General features: G+C 39.2%; 1 protein-coding gene across 1 annotated transcript in view; it reads right to left on the reverse strand.

Moving 5' to 3' along the window:
- The window catches only part of KCTD20 (potassium channel tetramerization domain containing 20), a 37,315-nt gene extending 16,486 nt beyond the window's left edge, over positions 1–20,829 (reverse strand). Inside the window, exon 1 of the mRNA XM_027057878.2 lies at positions 20,676–20,829. The gene's annotated coding sequence lies outside the window, so the exon portion shown is untranslated. The remainder of the gene's footprint in view (positions 1–20,675) is intronic.
- Between the last annotated feature and the right edge of the window lie 293 nt (positions 20,830–21,122).

Consider the following 21,122-nt stretch of genomic DNA (forward strand, 5'->3'; position numbering starts at 1 on the left):
CGGCTCAAGAACCAAGTTCAAACTTCTCTTTGGTGCTCTCCTAAAGACCTCCTGGACCAAAGATGGTAAGCCTGAATAAATCCATCTCTTGAGAATCTGCACAGACTACACTGTATCAATTACTTCATTTATTCCTGAAAATGTGTGAAGAACAGTCACATTACAATGGAATAGTTTGAAAACAGTTTATTCCTAGTGGAATCGGGGCTCAAAATGAAGTTTAACTTGTATATAATGAACTGAATTAATACACAGCAGGATGGAATTGAAACTTAGCAAGTTAGGCATCTCCAATGAGGTAAAAGAAAGTAGCCCTCTGAGCACTTAACAGGCATTTTACTTGCATTTAATTTTTATTGCAAATAATACATGACTATTTCCCTTCTTAAAAAGGATGCTTTGGGGCACCTGGGTGGCTCAGTCAGTTAAGCGTCCGACTTCAGCTCAGATCACGATCTCGCCATCCGTGAGTTCGAGCCCCGCGTCGGGCTCTGGGCTGACGGCTCAGAGCCTGGAGCCTGCTTCCGATTCTGTGTGTGTCTCTCTCTCTCTCTGCCCCTCCCCCATTCATGCTCTGTCTCTCTGTCTCAAAAATAAATAAACGTTAAAAAAAAATTAAAAAAAAAAAAAAAAGGATGCTTTGATCATCATCCCCAATCCCAATCACTTCTCCGTATCACAGCTTGCTGGTTTGAATCCTTTTGACTTTACAAAAATGAATTCATACTCTACAGATATGCTGGTAAAAGCATATGGTTTCAAAAGAACACACAAACTATATACTATACATCCATCATTCTCATTCTGTAATGTTTTTCTAAATTACTGTTCTTGAGATGCATCCATGTTGAAAGATCAAGATCTGGTCTTCTTCTTTTTTTTTTTTAAAGAGAGAGGGAGAGAGCCAGTGAGGGTGAGGGGCAGAGGGACAGGCAGGGAGGAAGGGGGAGGGGGGAGGGGGGAGAAAGGGGGAGATGGAGAAGTGGAAAGAGGGGAAGGAGAGGGGGAGGGAGGGGGGAGGGGCAGAGGCACAGAGAGACAGAGAGAGAGAGAGAGAGAGAGAGAGAGAGAGAGAGAGAGAGAAAATATCGACCATGGAGCCTGATGCAGGGCTCGATCCCACAACCCTGGGATCATGACCTGAGCTGAAATCAAGAGTCGGATGCTCAGCCGACTAAGCCACCCAGGTGCCCCAATTCCTTCTTAACTGCTGTAAAATAGTCTGATTCCACTCTTCTATCCATGAATATTTAAGCTGTTTCTTAACTATTACAAACAATGCTTCAACGAACAAGATTAGAGTATACTATGAAACTCCAAGTAAGGACCCAGATTACAGACTTCTCCCAAATGTATTTGGCGTCAGAACTCCTTTTTGCAAGAAATCATCTCAGGATTAAAGCTTAGTGGCACACACTAAGAAATTACTTAATGCAACATTTACCCAAAGTCTCCTATGAAGTAATTCCTCTGTAATTCTAGAATGACAGAACAAAACTTTGAAACCTGAAAAGTTAACTAACACCAAGTTTTCAACATATACCAGAGCAACCACTTTAAACATACTACTACTCCCCTTCCAGGATTGGTGTTTCATTCAACTTTGAATTTATATTTTCAATGCCTATCATGGTTCAATTCTGTAACCATCCCCCAAATGAATCTTGGTCCTTAAAACAGATCTAGGAAAAAGGAAAAAATAAATAAGCAAAGCACTTCAATAATATAGTCTCTATTGCTACAAAACTATCTTTGGTCAAAACACAGTCCTAAAAGTCACAGCAACATACAATTACGAAAACTAAAGGATCATGACACCCCCTGGCACACTTAACAGTAAATGAAGAGACTGCTTCAGAAAAGAACTAGGAGTCAAATATATTAATAACAGAATTCAGACTATATAGCCATTAAGCAGAGAAAACTTAACATCCAACAAGCTGGCTGAAGCTTCACTTCTACACAGTATGGGAGAGCATTTTTATACACTGTAAAGAACTACGCAAATATATTTATTATTTATATCATAGATCTTGCATGAAGGCCCATTCTTTGTTAAGTCTTCATTTTGCTGACCTGGAACAGCATCATAATCTCCCATCTTGGAAAATTTACATACAATCTTTGATGGTGGAACTATCTCCACATATTCCTTACACCTTAAAATGGACACACCACAGTTTCTCCTTAGAACATAATCATCTCGAGTATTAATCCAAAATAACCTCTAGATAATGTCTATGTATTTTTTTCTTACTTGCAATTTCCTCTAACCAATTATTTCTAAAGAATGTAAGATAATTACATGGATCACTATGCCATTAAGTTCAATATCTTGCCACTGAACTATTCAACATTTTTTGAATAGATTTTAAAATCTAGTTGTAAAGTGGTCAGGGGCAAACAACCCTAACATGGATCTATCTCAAAAGCATAATGCTTTCAGACGGTTAATGGTACAAAGGTATGATTTTTTTTTTTTTTTTTTTTTAATTTGAGAGCATCCAAGCACGCGTGTGCAAAGCAGGACAGGGGCAAAGAGAGAAGGAGAGAGAGAGAATCCCAAGCAGGCTCTGCACCTTCAGTGCAAAGCCCAACAGGGGTTCAATGTCATAAACCAGGAGATCACGACCTGAGCTGAAATCAAGAGACACTTAACTGAGTGAGCCACTCAGGCATCCCACAAGGGTATGATCTTTTAAAAGGTAGTATCCTTTTTTTTTTTTTTTTTAATAACTTCAGAGTAATCTGGGTGGTGATAAGGTAGGATGCCACAGAATTTGCTACATAAACCAATCTACCCTTCATCTGTACTCTAGAAATCAGATTTAGAAAGTAATCACATTTGTGCCAAACCTTCATTTCAAACAAATCCCAGTCTTTTCCATCTGTTCTTTAAAAAAAATTTTTTTTAATGTTTATTTATCATTGAGAGACAGAGCATGAGCATGGGAGGGGCAGAGAGAGGGGGAGACACAGAATCCGAAGCAGGCTCCAGGCTCCAAGCTGTCAGCACAGAGCCCGACACAGGGCTCGAACTCACAAACCGTGTGATTATGACCTGAGCCGAAGTGGAAGTTGGAGGCTTAACCCGACTGAGGCCCCCTGTCCATTCTTATGTAAAAACCACTATGTTCCTTTAACTATTTTAATCACCTATCATTGACTTTGGCCTAGTTACATTATGTTTTTCTACTTACACATAGTAATAACCCTGCTAATGTTTTCTATTAAAGGTGAACAGATTTTCCATTTTGCTTCACATATATTCTCGGGTGATAGCCAGAAGGGTAACAGTGAGGGCAGTGGGAGACAAGAGAGGTAGAAGATAATCTGAAATATCTACATGATCACCTTCCAAGATATCATTAACTGGTAGCAAAGAGGTTACCATTTTCGGAATGTACTCTGGGTGTATGTTTTTTTCCCCCAAAGTTTGTATTTATTTTGAGAGAGAGAGAGCGCGCACGCACACGGAGAAGGGCACAGAGGAGAGGAAGAGAGAGAGAGAATCCCAAGAAGGCTCTGCACTGTCAGTGCCGAGCTGGATGCGGGCCTGAACTCATAAACTGCGAGATCATGACCTGAGCTGAAATCACGAGTCGGACGCTTAACCGACTGGGCCACCCAGATGCCCCTCTGGGTATATATATATTTTAAACAACTTCTACTGAAGCTTTTCTGTCATGTTCTATTCACCCCCTTTGCAAGTATGACCCTAATGTTCCAATCTCAGAAGAAATTCAGTCTTCTATTTAAGGAATTCTGGTTTCCCTTTTTCCAGATTATTTCTAAGAATACTGAATAAGACCATTCCAGTCTCAAGCCCATATAAACTCTATTCTTAACATTCTAAATATCAGAGTTTCCTACATTGTTTCTCAACCCATAAGAATTTAGCTGTTTACATGAGCAAAGAAAGAGACCCCTGTTAGTAAATTATTTCCACTGGGTCCTCCCTTCACATGTATGTACCTCCTTGAACTCTGGCAGACTGGTGAGGAATGAATAACTTCTTAGAGATCTCTTGGTACATTTCTCTCCAAGTGTGATCTTCCATTATGCTCTACTTTTTATAACTGTGGCCCTGTGCAGGTTCCTAAATCTGAGTCTCAATTTCCTCACTTGACAAAAAGGAAGTAACTGTTAACCACACCGGGTTGATATAAGGAGTAAATCAGCACTTAGTACAATGCCTGGCACGTAACATTCAATAAATGTTGATTATTGTTTTATTCCCAAATCAGGGAGTCTACAAAGAAATTTTACAAACCTAATCTTATTTGGTACAGAAACAACCCCAGGAGAGATGCTTTAATTATCCTCACTCAAACTGGGGGTGGGGATGGGAATCAAGTTTTAGAGAGGTTAGCCAATTTGCCCCAAATCCTAACTCTAGCTAAGGGGTAAAGGTAGATTCTAAACTTAGGTTGTTGGATTCCCATATTCTTTCCATCCAATCACACTGCTTCCCAAACCAAACCATCTTGCCTTTCATCCATTACTGATTATAGAACTATTGTTTGTCACAAATGAAAGAGAAAGTCAGTAATATCCAGGGTCATAGATGCTGTTCTTAACGTGTAGGAGTTATGGTAGTAATGTAAGAATCCTGTAATAGAATGGTTATATTCTTCCATGAAATAGCATTGTTAGTACTTCACTACTTATAAAGGCCATTAAGTACTCACTGAAAAAATTTCAGCCAATATAGAAAGACAGCAATACTTTAAAAATCAACAAAGCTGTGAACTCTTTGCACATGTTAACTCTGGGCATCTCCCCACTATATTCTTGGAATAAACTCCTAGAAGTAAAACAGATATGGAAAAAGGTAAATAATTTTTAAGTTTTGATAGGTACTGCCAGACTGTCCTCTATAAATATACCAGTTTAAACTCTTTCCAGCAGCATGGAGCATCCATTCTCTAGAACCCTTGCTAACAGCGTTTCAGTTTTCTTCATCTTTGCTAATCTGATAAAATTACATTAAAATGAGCTATCATAGTTCACTTAAAACTTTCATCGATACTTCTAAAATTTCACCTTTGAAAGCCTTAAAAGTTTTGAGTGGGTGGGGAAAGACAACCCTGCTGGGTAGGTATTAGGTAATAGCCATGATCTATTCACATCCAGTTTTTCAGGCTTGACTAGAATCGCTGGATATTTCCCATGACTTGCTCTCATTTCCCTGGACGTCTGTGAGAGAATAAGGTATAATCGTACAAGACCACCCACAAGATAAGCAAAGCAGGTTCTGACTTTGGCTTCATTATTAACTAGCCATGTCACCAAAACATTCTATAAGCTTCACTGTTTTCATCCATAAAAACAGAGGATGTTATCTGCCATTACGAAGCTAGACAAACCTTTCTCAAATAGGATGCATGGAAAAGCTCTCAAAAATCACGAAGCACTATACAAAAGACAAGTGATAAACGCGGGAGATTGGTGTAAATCTCCCTTGAACAACTGCTTAGTTAGCATTTATTTAGCTCTCTAAGCTCATCATGCTCATCCTCCACTTTTGAATATACTTACTATGTTTTATTGTATGATTCTACTGATTTCAGTTACCTTTGTCATTTTGATTCAGTGAAATCACACCGTGTACTGTTTCTGGAATTCTACAAACTATTTTTTGCCTCAGTTGCCTAACTTCATTTGCACTTGACCTTCTGTGTCTTTCCATTTTTCTCCTCAGGAAGATACCACATCCTCCTCTTCTATAGTCAAACTGTCTTTTCTTTAGCTTTTTTAGTCCTGCAGAATTTTAAAAAACAAAGAATAATCCTGCACGCAGGTAGTACAGGTTTATTGTTCCTGGCAGAAAATACCGAAAAGACAAAAATCACCCATAATTCTTCTTCCAGACTTTCCTAAGCATAAACACATAAATATTTTTTTATTTTTCACAATTTGAAATTCTGTAAATACTATGCTGCATTTCTCAACATAACATGATTTTGGCTGTAGGTCAATAATCACACTCTTACATCATTTTCAATGGTACATACTATTCTGTTACATGGTTATACCAAATTTCACTCAACTGATTTTGTTTTATTGTTTCTTTTTTTTTATAATCTTTAACCCATATAGAATCTGTTTTGTATATAGCATGGGATAGGGATCTACCGAAATTCAAATGGTTAACCAATTAACTGCGTTAATGTATTCTGAAGAGTCCATTTTTTCCATACTGATTTGAGGTGTCACCTTCATCAAATACTGACATATGATAAATGCTTGACCTGGTTTTTACACTCTGTTCCACTGATTCATCTATTTCTGTGCCAATGTCATGTATAATTTCAGTTTAACAATCTTGCCATCATTTTTCTATGTCACTTATCTGGAAGTTCTAAAATGATATTTCTGTTGTCAACAGGGAAATGTTTTCTTCTGACTTTTAAAATTATGTCTTAACTATTTATGTTTTTTCTTCAATGAGTAATATATTTTATTAATTTAGAATTACTGTGATAAGAGTCCTAGAACATTACATTTAACGGACAGAGGTTGTACACAGATTCTCTGTACTAGTTTGTTACCCAGAATGTAGCTTTGTTCCTTTTTTTAAAAGATTTTATTTTAGTATTTTTTAAACGTTTATTTATTTATTTTTGAGAGAGAAAGAGCAAGCAGGGGAGGGGCAGACAGAGAGGGAGAGAGAATCCCAAGCAGGTTCTGCACTGTCAGGGCAGAGTCTGAAATGGGGCTCGAACCCACGAACTATGAAATCATGACCTGAGCCTAAATCAAGAGTCAGATGCTTAGCCAACTGAACCACCCAGGTGCCCCTAAAGATTTCATTTTTTAAGCAATCTCTACACCCAACGTGGGACTCGAACCCACAACCCTGAGATCGAGTTGCATGCTCCACCAACTGAGCCAGCCAGGTGCCCCTGTTTGTTCTTTTTTTATAGGAAGTAAAAATTTGCTTTACCTAAAAAGATAACTGCCATAACTCATTCCAATGAAATATTAAAAATGTACGGGTAACTGAAACTATTAATACTAATTTTTTTGTTTATTGTTGAGACAATGTTTAATCAAATTTTTAATTTAAAAGTAAAACCTAAGTTTACTTCAGCTATTTTAACACATACAAATACATTATATGGATTAAAGATAGATTATGCAGTCTAGGTTAATATTGCAGCTACACCAGAAGACTGCTTCTGTGCAGAAAAAGAACTTAAGATACTGTACTTCTTGAATACTGGTCAGTACATGCCCTTCTTATACACTCTCCCTATGAGCCTATGCAACTGTTTAACCCCTAGTAAACATCAACCCTTCTCCCCTAACTGCTTTATCTTGTTTAGATTTCTTTTTTTTTTTTAATTTTTTTTTTTTTTTAATGTTTGTTTATTTTTGACAGAGAGAGAGCGAGCATGAGCAGGGGAGGGGCAAAGGGGGAGGGAGACACAGAATCTGAAGCAGGCTCCAGGCTCTGAGCTGTCAGCACAGAGCCCGACATGGGGCTCGAACTCACAGATTGCGAGATCATGACCTGAGCCGAAGTCAGACGCTCAGCTGACTGAGCCACCCAGGCGCCCCTTGTTTAGATTTCTTTTCAAAGAACTGATGCTATAAAATGTTTTCCCATTTACCATACCATTTCTTCACAAAGTCTCAAATTAAGGGAAGCTATATTTAACCATACCCTATCCTGCCTCTCCTGTATTTGCCAGCAAGTGCTTTGAAGCTAGACTAAATAGTTTGGTTCGTGATTCCACCACTTATTAGCTACGTGAATCTGGGCACATGACTAACTTCTCTGAGATTCCATTTTCTCATCTGTAAATTAATAATACCATCTATTTGGAAGAGCTAGTTTAGGGATCACAAATACTTCAGATCAAGTACGATCTGTGGCATATGGTAAACACTGAAAAATTGTTAGCTGTTACTATTATTCATATATTCAAACCTAGCTTCAAGTTTATAAAAATCATACTCATAAAAGTTTTAATCTCTGCTTGTTTCTCCTTTCTTGCATTATTACCTAGCTACCACATTATCCCTCATCTCAATTCCAATACTAACAACCCCTTTATTTATCTGTGTATCTGTATTTTTTTGTTAAGTACTGGATTCTGAATATGTCTGTTTGCAGAGGTAATGAAATTCATTTATGATTCCACTGGTAACTCTTAATTTCAAATATTTACCGATAACAGACATGTTATTTTTGTAAACCAAACCTGTAATTTTATAACTAAAACCTAGACAGCTTTCAAATGAATCTTTTGAATTGACTAAGCACTTTCATCAGCTAGGCTATTTTATTTTATTTTATTTATTTATTTATTTTTCAACGTTTATTTATTTTTGGGACAGAGAGAGACAGAGCATGAACGGGGGAGGGGCAGAGAGAGAGGAGACACAGAATCGGAAACAGGCTCCAGGCTCCGAGCCATCAGCCCAGAGCCTGACGCGGGGCTCGAACTCACGGACCGCGAGATCGTGACCTGGCTGAAGTCGGACGCTTAACCGACTGCGCCACCCAGGTGCCCCAAGCTAGGTTATTTTAATCTCTCAGAATTTAGAGAAGTTTCTGGTAACCTCTTCAGACTGTCAACAAATTAGCGAACATATATAGTCAGCATGTATTTACCAAACATCTACTGTGTGGAACACACATAACACTGTGCCAGCAAAAAGGGGCAAAGGACTGTGGGACACCTTCAGGGCTGATCCTAAGCTCCCATGCTGGTTAGGTGGGCATATGTGAAAAAGATAAATAAATTTAACTAATACATACAGAATAAGCGGTTCTAACCCTTGGTTTGATTGTCAGGCCTATCTTCCCAGAGTATATTAACATAGGCTCATTGTGGGGTCCAGCAGTTTGTAATTTTTTCTAAAAAGTCAACTTAGGCAGCTCTCATATGCATTTAGGTTTGGGGATCATAGAAGAAACATAAAAGTCATAAAAATTCATATGAGAAAATCACCTCTAGCTGGTGTGCTTGGGGAAAGGAAGTCTTCATCCGACAAAATCTACACAGGGCTCTGAAGAGATTTTTTCCCCAGTTTTTGGACACTTCAAATCTTCAGGAAAATAGAAAAATCATTACAATCAGTACACAGGTATATACCCCTCAGATTTACCAATGATCATCCTGCCTCATTGGGGTGCACTTTGCATTCCTTCCCCCTCCACAGATTTTCCAAATCACCTGAGAATTACAGATATCACACTTCATCCCTAATACTTCAGTATGCACAGTCTAAGAATTACAACATTCCCCTACAAAACACAACAGTACCATTTTCACATCTAAGAAAATGGACAATTCCATAATCTCAACACATAATCCATAATCAAATTTACTAATTTGGTTTCAAATTTTCTTTTATAGACTTTTCTGGGGATCCATAATTAAGGCTTGTTTCTTGCATTTTTTTTAAATGTTTTATTTATTTTTGAGAGAGAGAGAGAGAGAGAGACAGAGTACGAGTGGGGGAGGGGGGAGGGAGGGGGGAGGAGGGGAGGGAAGGAGGGAGGGAGGAGAGAGGAGAGAGAGAGAGAGAGAGAGCAAGAATCCTAAGCAGGCCCCAGGCTCTGAGCTGTCAGCACAGAGCCCAACACGGGGCTCAAACCCATGGACTGTGAGATCATGACCTGAGCCGTGCAGAAGCTTAACCAACTGAGCCACCCATGTGCCCCTAGTTGTTCCAAAATTTTTAATCTCGTATAGTCCCTCCCTCCATCTTTTTTTAAAATGAAATTTACATTTTAAAAGAGACTAGGTCAGTTCCAACATCCTGGATCTCACTGTTTCCACACAAGTAAAAAATTTTCTATGTGTCTAAACAAGAATACTACATAGATGGCAGCTGTATCCTTCCAAATGCCATCACATTAGAGACATAATGCCACCATACCCTACTATGGGGAAAAGCTTGGCCACTTGGTTAAATGGTGACTATAGATCTCTCCCCGCTGTAAAGAGAGATGTAATACTCTATCTCCCAATAACCTTTCACCCAGTGGTTTTGGCAATCTACTGATGATTCTTGCCTGAGTCAGTTATTATATTTGGGACTACAAAATGAGGGCTAACTGTGTTGTTCCTCCTACATCTACTGTATAGCAGCCTTCCATGAAGTACAACTATTTCTACACTTTTCCTTTAGTTCTCCCTTTTAAGTATCATTATGAACTCAAAGATTTGTTTTAAACTAGTATAATAATCCATTACCATGATTTTTTTAAAATTGTCCCCAATTTTTGGTTTAAAGTGTCCCAAATATGGCTAATGCGGTTCTCTTCAAGCCACTGTCTGTCATTTTAACACAATTCTATTTGCTTTTGAGGCTACTTCTGGCATAAGATTTCTCCAAGCGCACCTTTTACCGTCTCTGCCCCAGACCTGGAATCAGCCACCCTGCCAGGAGCCTTTGTTCCTTTTAGTGGGCACTGGCATTTATAAATCAGGATCTGAGCACTAACTGTCCTCACAGCTACTGGGTTGTCACTGCTTCTAGGCCATTTCAGTAGATAAAGCTGGGGACTTTTTTGTTTTTTTTAAACAAGCAAGAATTTACACTGATACTTTCAACTCAAATTCAACACTATAGTTTTTCTTTATATTAGCATCTTTTCCCTTACAATGAAAATCTTGGTTCATAAACTAGTTTCAAAATTATAATATCAATATTATTACTCACGATAAACATACTAAGTTTTAAGTCTACTGGGGGGGCAGTTCTTTTTGTCCTTTTGGCAATCTACCGATGATTCTTGCCTGATGTATTATCAGTATGATATGTTCAAGTTATTTTTTCTCTGTATGTCCTATAGGTTAGGTTTATTTCTCTCTACACTTACTATGTAAAACATTTACATGGTTTAAGTTACAGTGTTACAAGAAAGGAATGCTGAGAGAAGTGTTTTTCCCTTCCCTTTTCCCTCCAATCTTTCCCCATCTATTCCCTACAGATAACCAGTTTTATTAATTTCTGTTTATCCTTCATGTTTCTCTTTGAAGAAATTAGGATAAAATGTGTATATACATATAAATTCTTAATTCCTCTTTTTCTTATACAAAAGATGGAACACCATATCCAATCCTGTCCTTTGCTATTTTTACGTAACAATATATCCTGGAATTCACTCTAAAGGAGTGATTACAAACCATCCTCATTCTTTTTATTACTATGTAACACTCCACTCTGCAGATGTTAATATGTAGAACTTTGGTAGAGAAAAGAGGAAAGGGCAGGCCAGATAGTGCAGATGGCACAGAACAGGCAGGAAAGTAAAAGTGAACAAGGCTTTATTACTACATAAAATGGGGTGGGTGGGAGACTAATCAGGCTAGAGTGAAGGGTTAATGTGAAAGGGTGGGGAAATCAGGTTCACCATCATATCATACAACTCCAGGGAACCCCATGTATACCATCATCTAAGAAGCTATACAATGCACAACTTAGATGACTATACATACTGGCCCTGGGGAAGTTCAAAAACAAGATGGAGCCAACTTATGGGGGCCTTGAATTATACAGTAAAATAGAATTTTGTCTTGTAGCCAAAGTTTTTACTTATGGAAGGCTCATGTTCAATATGTTTGAAGATAAATGCTTCAAGATAAATACAGCCACAGATGGACTGGAATAGTTAAAAGAAGAGGCTATTGGAATTGTCTAAGTGTGAAATAACAGGATCTCAATAGGTTATGGTCAAGAAGGGTAGTACTTAAGACATAGTCCTCCCTTCATACAAAGAGCTTACAATCTAGTTGAGAAAAATCAAAACACGAGAGTTATACAATACAGAAAAGTGGCATTTTTGGAATAAGAGACCTAAGTGATTATATTGTCCAGTGGTTCTCAGGTCTAACTGATAATCAGAGTTACACAGAAGAAACTGTTAAAAACATATTCTTGGGCCCCATTCCCCAGAGATTCTGATTCAGTAAGTCTAGGGTAGGATCTGAGAATGAATTTTTAACAAGCTCCTCAGGTGATCCTGTAGACTAGCTATGTTTGGGAGCAAATGATTTAGTATAATCTGTCATTTCATGGACGAGAGACTGAAGCACAACAATATTCTTTTTGAAGAATATTCTAGGAGACTTACAATCTTGGGGTAGAGAGGCCTTTATAATCAGGACCAAAAACCCCAAAGCTAAAAAAGAAGAGAAAGACACATGTGATTACAAACCCCCTCCCAAAAACAAAAACTAAAAACTTTTGTATGGCAAGAGATCCTATAAAAAATTGATTTGAAAAATTGTATTTGCAACATACTACACAGAGTTATCACAATATTCAATGAGCGGTTATAAAAATGCATGAAACTAACCCAACAGAAAAATGGGCAAAGGATGGAAAGAGAGACATACCCAAAAGAGAGCTGGTGAAGCTGTATTAATAGCCTACAAAATAGAATTTAAGGCAAAAAACCGCACAAGTTGGAGAAGACGTAAAATTCAAAGACGTCTATTGGCAGAACCACTTCTGTTCCTCATTTCTTCTATCTTGGAAGAAAGCCACAATGAGAGAAGAGATGCAGGAGAGAAGAGGACATGCCAATTCCATGGAAAGGCTGGAGCTGATTCCTTCCCTTTTCTTTCCTTCTCTCCTATGAACTGCTGAGGCCAGGCTAACAGGCAGGCAGATAAAAGCACAACGACGGTAGTGACAAGATCATAATTGCTTGGACAGATTTTCCTGTCTTTTCTACTTGACACCCCCAATTTACTGCCCTCAGTACCTTTTTGTCAATATACCTTACGTCCAAGAACAGGTTTTATGCACAAAGAGGCTATATTATAGTTACTTGGATTTAAATTAAGACTTAAGACCTTGTGTTCAACTTGTAACTAACACTGCCCTTACTTTCTGTTACAAATTTATCAAGTTAAAAAAACTACTATACTGGAAACAAAAAGATTTAAACAATATAATAAAAAATCTATACTTACCACCCAGTTTAAAATACAAAATATGACAGTACAGTTGAATCCCCTATAACCACTATCCTAAGTTTTGTGTTTCCATCAAAGATTTCAAACTATACCTACAATCTTAACGTATTTTCTTTTTTTGTTCTAGCACTTTGATTGCTTACCAAGCAAATCTTCAAGTAATGAAAAAACTGGTAAATCTAAAAAGTGAAACTGATGAATTCTAGTGTATCTCAAGAAGTTCTTAAATATTTCAACACTCTTTTCAAACAGCAAAGTTTTCTTACATTCTTAAATTAATAATTGAATCTAAAACCTAATTACTCAAGAACACATTTTACATTAGGATCACAAATTAATCAGCTGAGGTTGTTCAATATGTCAAATTACTACAAGCCCTACATCTTAAGTACAGATGGCCATAAACTTTATTCACACATATCTCGTATCACATATGGTTCTAAGTCCTTTATAAATGTTATTTAATAGTCACAGAACTTTATGAAGTAGGTGCCATTATTACCCTCATTTTATAGGTGAGGAAACTGAGGAAGAAAGAGGCTAAGGAAAGTTCTCACAGTCACACAGCTAATAAACAGTGGAGCCAGGCTTCAAACCCAGGCTTCTGGCTTCACAGTCTACTGTTACCATCATGTTATGTTACCTCTCCTTATAGGGCTGATTTACTTCACGATTTCTATGTAAACTGTATAGGTTTAGAAATGTAATTCCAAGCCCAAGATCTACGGCTTTCGCATACAACCTTTCTGTGCCAATAATGGGCATATCTAGCACCTTTTCTGTTTAAATAGTTGCTAGGAGAGGACTTCTATATTACCTAAAAACTGGATAAATGAAATTCTGTCATTTCTACACACGGTGTTTCCATCTTTTGATTGGATTCAACAAGTTATGGTCATGCTAGTGACACCTTTATGCTAAGAACAATCCATGGCACATAACAGATCAGGCAAAGTCTATGACTACTAAGAAAAAGCCAGTCAACATATTATAGAATCTCTGGGGTGAGTTCCCTAATGTCCAGGACACTCTTCTGCTTGCTAAAAACCTAAAATCCTATAAAGGAAGAGATACACAAGCTGTTAAAGATTACTTATACAAACTTCCAGGAAATAGCAAAGCAATATGCTATTAGCAATAAGGTCTTGAAAAGAACAGTACAAGCCAGTGCAATTAAAAAATTTAAAGATGTATTAGTCAACAGAGTAGGCCATTTTACAGGAAAAAGCTAAGTGTGTGTATGGCAAGAAAGTGTGTATATGAAGGTCTTGGGGACAGACCCATGGATCAGTACTGTAGCTATAGATCATGTTGAAAACTCTGGAGACAATCCAAAATCATTGTGTGAGAAGATGGTTCAAGGCCCAGTACCAATTAGTGTCAAAGTTTTCACTGAATACTTAGCAGAAATTATAACAGTGCAGCGCGCACACACACACACACACACACACACACACACACACACACATTACTCCAGTTCAAAGACACCTGACACTGACCGAGACATCATCAATCTGCTAATAGCTTTTTAGGAAAAACAAACACTAGCATATTAGATACATATGTGATTTTAATATACATCAGGATTTCAAAAATATTGAAATGTGAAGGATTACAGTATATGTTAGTGTTATGTTTTCTTGAGAAGGACTATCCTTTGTACCTAAGTTACACCTGTAATTCTTTTTTGATATTAAATGCTTTTTCTTTTATGAAAGAATGGTGACAGAAAATCATGGCCAGATTTCTTTTTAAATGGGCTTCCAATCTCTTCCCCCATAATTTTACCAATCATGAATCTCAAAAAATCTGGATCCCAATCACCTAGGACTAAAAAACACTTCTATCAGTTCAGTGTAACCTAACTAAAAATACCCAAAAATAAAAAGTCTCTTGGTTTGCTCACTCAAAAGCTGGAAAGCAATCCTTGGGGAAACATTTTTCTTCTTCTTGGGTTGAGCCAAAGTCTGCTTTCCTCCCCACACCCACCATGTCTTCCATGCTTAGTTTTAGTCCTATCCCCTGGAATAATACACCCTTCAGAAAAATGGGTAAAGCAGAAAAAACAACTGCTTGAAGGCATCAAACAACTAGTAAGGGAGCCAAGACTAGACCGGAGAGAAGCTGTGATGGTCAGTTTCATATGTAAACTTGCTTAGCCTACAGTCCTAGGTCAATGAGACACTAATCTAGGTATTACTGTGAAAGTATGTGGCAGATGGGATTAAAGTCTATAATCACTTCAATTAAGGAAGATTATCCTAGATAATCTGAGAGGGCCTGATCCAGTCAATTGCAAGGCTGTAAGAGCAGAACTAAGGTTCTCTGAGAAAGAAGAAATTCAACTGTGGATTGCAGCCTCAACAGTTCAGAATTCCAACCTGCCCTTCCTGATGGCCACAATCCTATAGGCCAACTCCATGATAACTATCTTAACATATATATGTATTTATATATAGATGACATATATTATTGTCACGTATACACACAGAGAACCATAATCCATAACTAGAACCTTTCCATAAAGAAAACTCTAGGACCAAATGGCCTGACTAATTCTTCCACATCTTTAAGGAAGAAACTACATTAATCTTCTACAAACTCTTCCTGAAAATAGAAAAAGGAAGAATATTTTCCAATTCATCTTCTGAGGTTATTTTCTCTTATAAACATAAGCACAAAAATCCTGAACATTATTAAAAAAAATCAAATCCAGATACATAAAAAGGGATAATACATTATAAGGTTGGCTTAACATTCTAAAATTAATATAAAAATATAATTTACCACATTAAAGACTAATAAGAAATGTTTTAGATTAATAACTAAAACAGCAGTAAACAGTATGATTTATTAGGTTTAAAAAAGGCAGGTTAGAATAAATATATTCATGGAAAAAAGACTGAACATATTAATTATTCTCCCTTAATTGTAGGCTCATCATATGTGTTTTTAAATTGTATTTTATTGAATACTCCTGAGTCTCTAAGATAAGTGTTATTACTTTTAAAATGGGAAAAAAGGAAAACATTCTCTGTAAAAACAGGGAACTCTTCAAGAAAATGTTTTTTTTTAACGTTTATTTATTTTTGAGACAGAGCATGAATGGGGGAGGGGCAGAGAGAGAGGGAGACACAGAATCAGAAGCAGGCTCCAGATTCTGAGCCATCAGCCCAGAGCCCAACGCAGGGCTCGAACTCACGGACCGCGAGATCGTGACCTGAGTTGAAGTCGGACGCTTAACTGACTGAGCCACCCAGGTGCCCCAGAACTTTTTTTTTTTAAGCTTAAGACAGTTCAAGAGAAAGAAAATATTACTACATAAGAGATTTTGAAATTTTTCAATTTAGATGAAAGAACAAATATGCTTACGAAACAAATAAGGAATTTATTAGGTTAAAATATGTGGAATAGTTTCTTAAGCAGATTATTTGACAGGATGACAATTTGCTTTAAATCCAAATGCAATGATTTCATGCAGAGGCATGTGTTTCTTAGGGTACTCAACTGCAAGCATGGTTCTAAGTAACGGGTGGAAGGTAGGATAGGTAGGCAGGCACAGGATAAAGGATGTTGCTTCAGCCCCGGGGCACTGGGTGCTCAACAATGAGGGCAATGGAGCACTGTGATTACCTGGCATATAATTCTCTAAACAGACTGTTATGAGCTAAAAAATGTGTTCCCCTCAAAATTCTGATGTTGAAGTCCCAACTCCTAAATCCTCAGAATGTGAGTGTTTGGAAAGTAAGATTTTAAAGAGGTAATGAAGTCATTAGGATGAAGTCATTAGTTCAGTATGACTTTTAAGAAGAGGACATGAAGAGACATACACAGAGGGAAGCCCACAGGAGACACAGTAAGAAACAACCATTTATAAGCCAAGGAGGGAGGGAGGCCTCAGAAGAAACCAATCCTGCAGACATCTTGATCTCAGACTTCCAGCCTCCAGAATTGTAGGAAAAAAATTTCTGTTGGTTAAGTTAGTCTGTGGTACTTTTTAGGTAGTCCTAGCAAACTTATATACAGAAACAACTGCAAAAATTCTATTTCATGCTCTACCACCAAAAAAGAGATTTAGAACAAACACATGGAAGGAATCTTAGATGCTTTTATGGTACAGACTGTGATCTTCATATAGAGCTATAGATCACTACCTGTTTTAAGGAAGTTAATTAAATGTTCTTTTAATAATCTCAATAATATACTGCAACTTTGCTCTCTAATTTTAATAACAGTATTTCTCATTTGCATAGCATATACAATTTAAATTTTATTTGTATTTGTTACTTCATCTGATCCTTACAACCTTCTCTATGAAACAAATAGAAACCAAACCCTCTGGTCCCAGTCACAGATCTTTGCACTATTTGTACCCAGTATTTTCCAAAATTTTAGCAAGGTTCCCCCGGTTTTAGTAAGAACAGAGATAAAGTTTACATCTATACTTATCATAAAGCCTGAGTAGAAAGCACAATCTGAATCTAAAGAATACCTTGAAATAAAATTAAACAAACAAACAAACAAACAAAACCAAAGCCAACATTTATTTCCTGAGAATTTACTATGTGTCAGGCACAGTTCTAAGCTCTTTACATAAATTAATTCATCCCTAATAACCCTCTGAGGTAGGTACCTATGACAATCTCTATTTCAGGGACATAGAAACTGAGGAGTATTTTATACAAGTTAGTAAATAAAGGCGCCAGGATTTGAACCCAGGAAAGCCTGGCTTCAATTACCACATTCTTAACTACTACCCAATGAAGTGAGCATAAATCTTAATGCCTTTGGAGGCAGGCAGATTTAAGTCTGAACAGACTCTGGGCAAACTTAAGCTGTTTATATCTTAGATTCCTTGACTATAAAATGGAGATAATACAAGAACGGATGTAAAAGCATTTAGTACAGTGTCTGGCACATAATAATGTCTAATTATTAAGCAATGACTCTTCTAATTCTTTCATGAATATACAAGAACAATCCAATAATATTTAACTTGGGGACTGCAAGCAAAAATATCAAAAGGTTCTCTTTTTGCATACATACCTCTTTCCTTCTACCTTCCAGAAATGCATATACTACCCCAATAACCTCATTTCCCTCATGAAAATATATTTAACCAGATTATATCAGTTTTATATTCTGTCTCCCACAGAATACTTAGTAACTTTGATAAGGACAACAGTACAGTTATGTGACAACTTCAAAACATTCTGGACATTGCTCAAACATCTACTATTTAATAAAAATTCACCAATATCTTAAGCTTAACTGAATTTTTTAAAAAAATACTAAGTTTGTAATGTCTTTGGGGAGTACAAGGTAACTTTTTGCTTTTATTTGAACTTTTACTACTTATTTCCAGCTTCAGAGTCCTTATTTTAGTACTCCCACTCTTCATGATTTGTATGTTTAGATCACATTCTCGTTCAATCTCCATTTTTCCAGAAAACACTACTTTTGTAGTCATGTGGAAGTCTTTCCATTTTCTTCATCTACTTATAACTGAATTTCTCTCAACCTTTTCCATTTTTGAAGCATTTGTCTTGAGATGATTTAGTGGAAGAACACTCAGCTAAGAGCCAGGAGTCCCTTCCTCTGCCACCTCATCGCTCAGATTATTTACCTGAAAGATGAGAGGACTCCACTATGTAAGTTTGTAATAGGTTTCCTTAGATCTCAAAGCCTCTGATTTCCATGATTCTGGGTCTTCCCGAAAGAGGTCATTCAGCATTCCAACAACTTCCCTAGACTTTTTACTCCAGTTAGCCAAGTAGGGACAGGCACGGTCAGATTCTGGGGCAGAGGGAAGGCATGGTAATCAGGAAGCCCAGGGCTATAGAAGGAAAGACACTGACATTCTGTAAGCCAACAGAAAGAGATTAATGAGAGGAGACCAAAAAAAAGACACCAAAACCAGAAAAATGTCAAACCACCTAACTCTAACCTCACCCCTTCGTATCTATCTCAGGAGGATCTAAGAAACAGAAGAAGCTTTCAGGAGCACAGGTTACTCAGTCCTCATTTTCGTCTCCAGGGAGCAATGCAACTGTGTGCCATCTTTGCAATGTTGTTGCTCAAGTGGCCTCCTCCAGGGCTTTGCACAAAACAGGCATTACCTGGGTATCTGATGACTTAATTAGAGGTCAGCTGACCTGAAAGCCCTCATAAATGCTACCAGTACTGCTAGGTACCATGACCTCTGAGGACTCAAGGCCACAGGAGTTACATGGCACTGGCTGCCCTGGTTCCAATGGTCAGACTGGGATGAGAAGATGTGGCCTAATGGTGTTGCTTAAATTCTGATGATACTCGAAGCAGCCCCAGAAGGAAAAAGCACAGATTAATAGGCGCTGGCTATCTCTAACCCACCAAGGCAGTATCAGAATATGTATGGAAGTCATTTCCTACCCTGGTGTCAGAGTCCAAGAAAGCACTACCTTTTCTTAAGTTTCCCTCTGGAGAAGCCGGCTTCTTGGCTTAGGACTGGTGGGAGGGGAAGGGAGAGTAAATCAACAAAGGGGTAAGGGAGTTGGGCAGTTCTAAAAATTCTCAGGGCAGCCCCAAGGTGGTGTTTCTTAAAGTGTGGTATAACAGACCAAGGAAGGGGGTGCCTGCTTAAAGTGCAGTTTCAGGGACCCATCACAGATCTCTAGAACCCAAATTCTGGGAGTGGTACTGGCATTTTTATCAGCAAACTTACACTAGTGAACTATTGCCCCAGAATTGGGGGATGAGGGGGTGAGAGGGATTGGGGTGAGGTTCTTTGGACTCCGGATTCTCTACGTTCGACTACACCACTTTGTTTTGGGGGACCATTAAAAAAAACCCCTCCGTTTCGCAGGTTAACTAACGCAGCTGCAGCTAGTTGCTCAACAGCTAACGGGGGCACAACGTAAGGACCTGGAAAATGCATTTTCACGAACTGGTTAACCAGTTCCTCCACGGCCTTGTTTATCCCATTTTGTTTGTTCACTGGCTTCGTGTTTAAAAACAAACCGGCTCAACGCAGGAATTTTTCAATTAAGAATCACACAGTCCAAAATCGAAGAGGTTTGTTGCTAGTGCAGAACGAGGCTTGTAAACCTGAAGTCGCTGCTATAAAGAGCATGGTTTCACTTGAAAGAAAAGATCACCCAGATGCTCTGCCCGGCGCTTCTGCACTCAGAGCTACTAACGAAAAGCCAGCGGCAGAGAAGACTCCGAAGCAGGGGTGGAGTGCGAGCAAAACGCACTCTCCGCTTCAGGCAGAGTTTGATAAGTGCGACCAACTACCTGATTTGTAAAGAGTTCGACTCACTGCCAGAAACCAACCCACCAACCAACAAAAACGCGTCTGCAAACGCGTTATCACTAAACACTCGGGGCTTTATCGTCATTTCTCTGCCGGCGGGACGAAAGCACCACAGGCCTGCAGAAAACAGTCAAGTTACACTTCAGCTGTCGCCACGGCTGCGCTCGCGATTTCCTGAGAAGGTGCCACCCCCTTCCGCGGACTGTAAGGCTTTATCCTCCGCACGAAAACCGGCGCCCGAAACCCACTTGCGGACATTTTTCGTCGCGGGGATTTCAGTCCCCCGCGGCCTTTCAATTGGGGTTCGACTCGGCGGGCGTCCGCCCGAGCGGCGGCCCGAGGAGATGCCCCCGTCCCCCCGCCACAAAGGCAGAGTCCGGGCCCTGCCCGCCGCCACACTCGTCCTACCGGGTGCCCGCGCCGCCACTTACCTGACGCTCCCGCCGCGCTCTCGCGCTCGGGGCCCGAACCCGCCCGGGAGGCGCGCGCACACCGCGCCGCGAGGAGCCGCCGCGGGGACCGGCCGTGCCGCAGCGGCGCGCGCCCCCCGCCCTGGCCGGCGCGGCCACGCGGCTGAGTCACCCGGCGCTTCACATTAAGAGTCCCCACGGCGCGCGGGGCACGCCGGGAAGGCCGGGCTCCCGGCCCGCCGCCGGGGCGGCCGCGGAGAGGTGTCCTCTTTCTTTCCCGACACGCCCCCCCCCCCCCCCCCGCCCCGTCCGTGGGAGGACGCTCTCACTCCAGCGCAGCTGGGGTGGATTCGATTTCTGAGCTGCGGATGCCCCCTCTCAATTATTAAAGGTATAAAACGGAAAGTTACTAGTTACCTGGGTTGTTAAATAATCTTCGCAAAGCCCCAGAACAGCAATACTTAAAGA

Source organism: Acinonyx jubatus, chromosome B2 (genome assembly GCF_027475565.1).
Source record: "Acinonyx jubatus isolate Ajub_Pintada_27869175 chromosome B2, VMU_Ajub_asm_v1.0, whole genome shotgun sequence".
NCBI classification, from domain to species: domain Eukaryota; kingdom Metazoa; phylum Chordata; class Mammalia; order Carnivora; family Felidae; genus Acinonyx; species Acinonyx jubatus.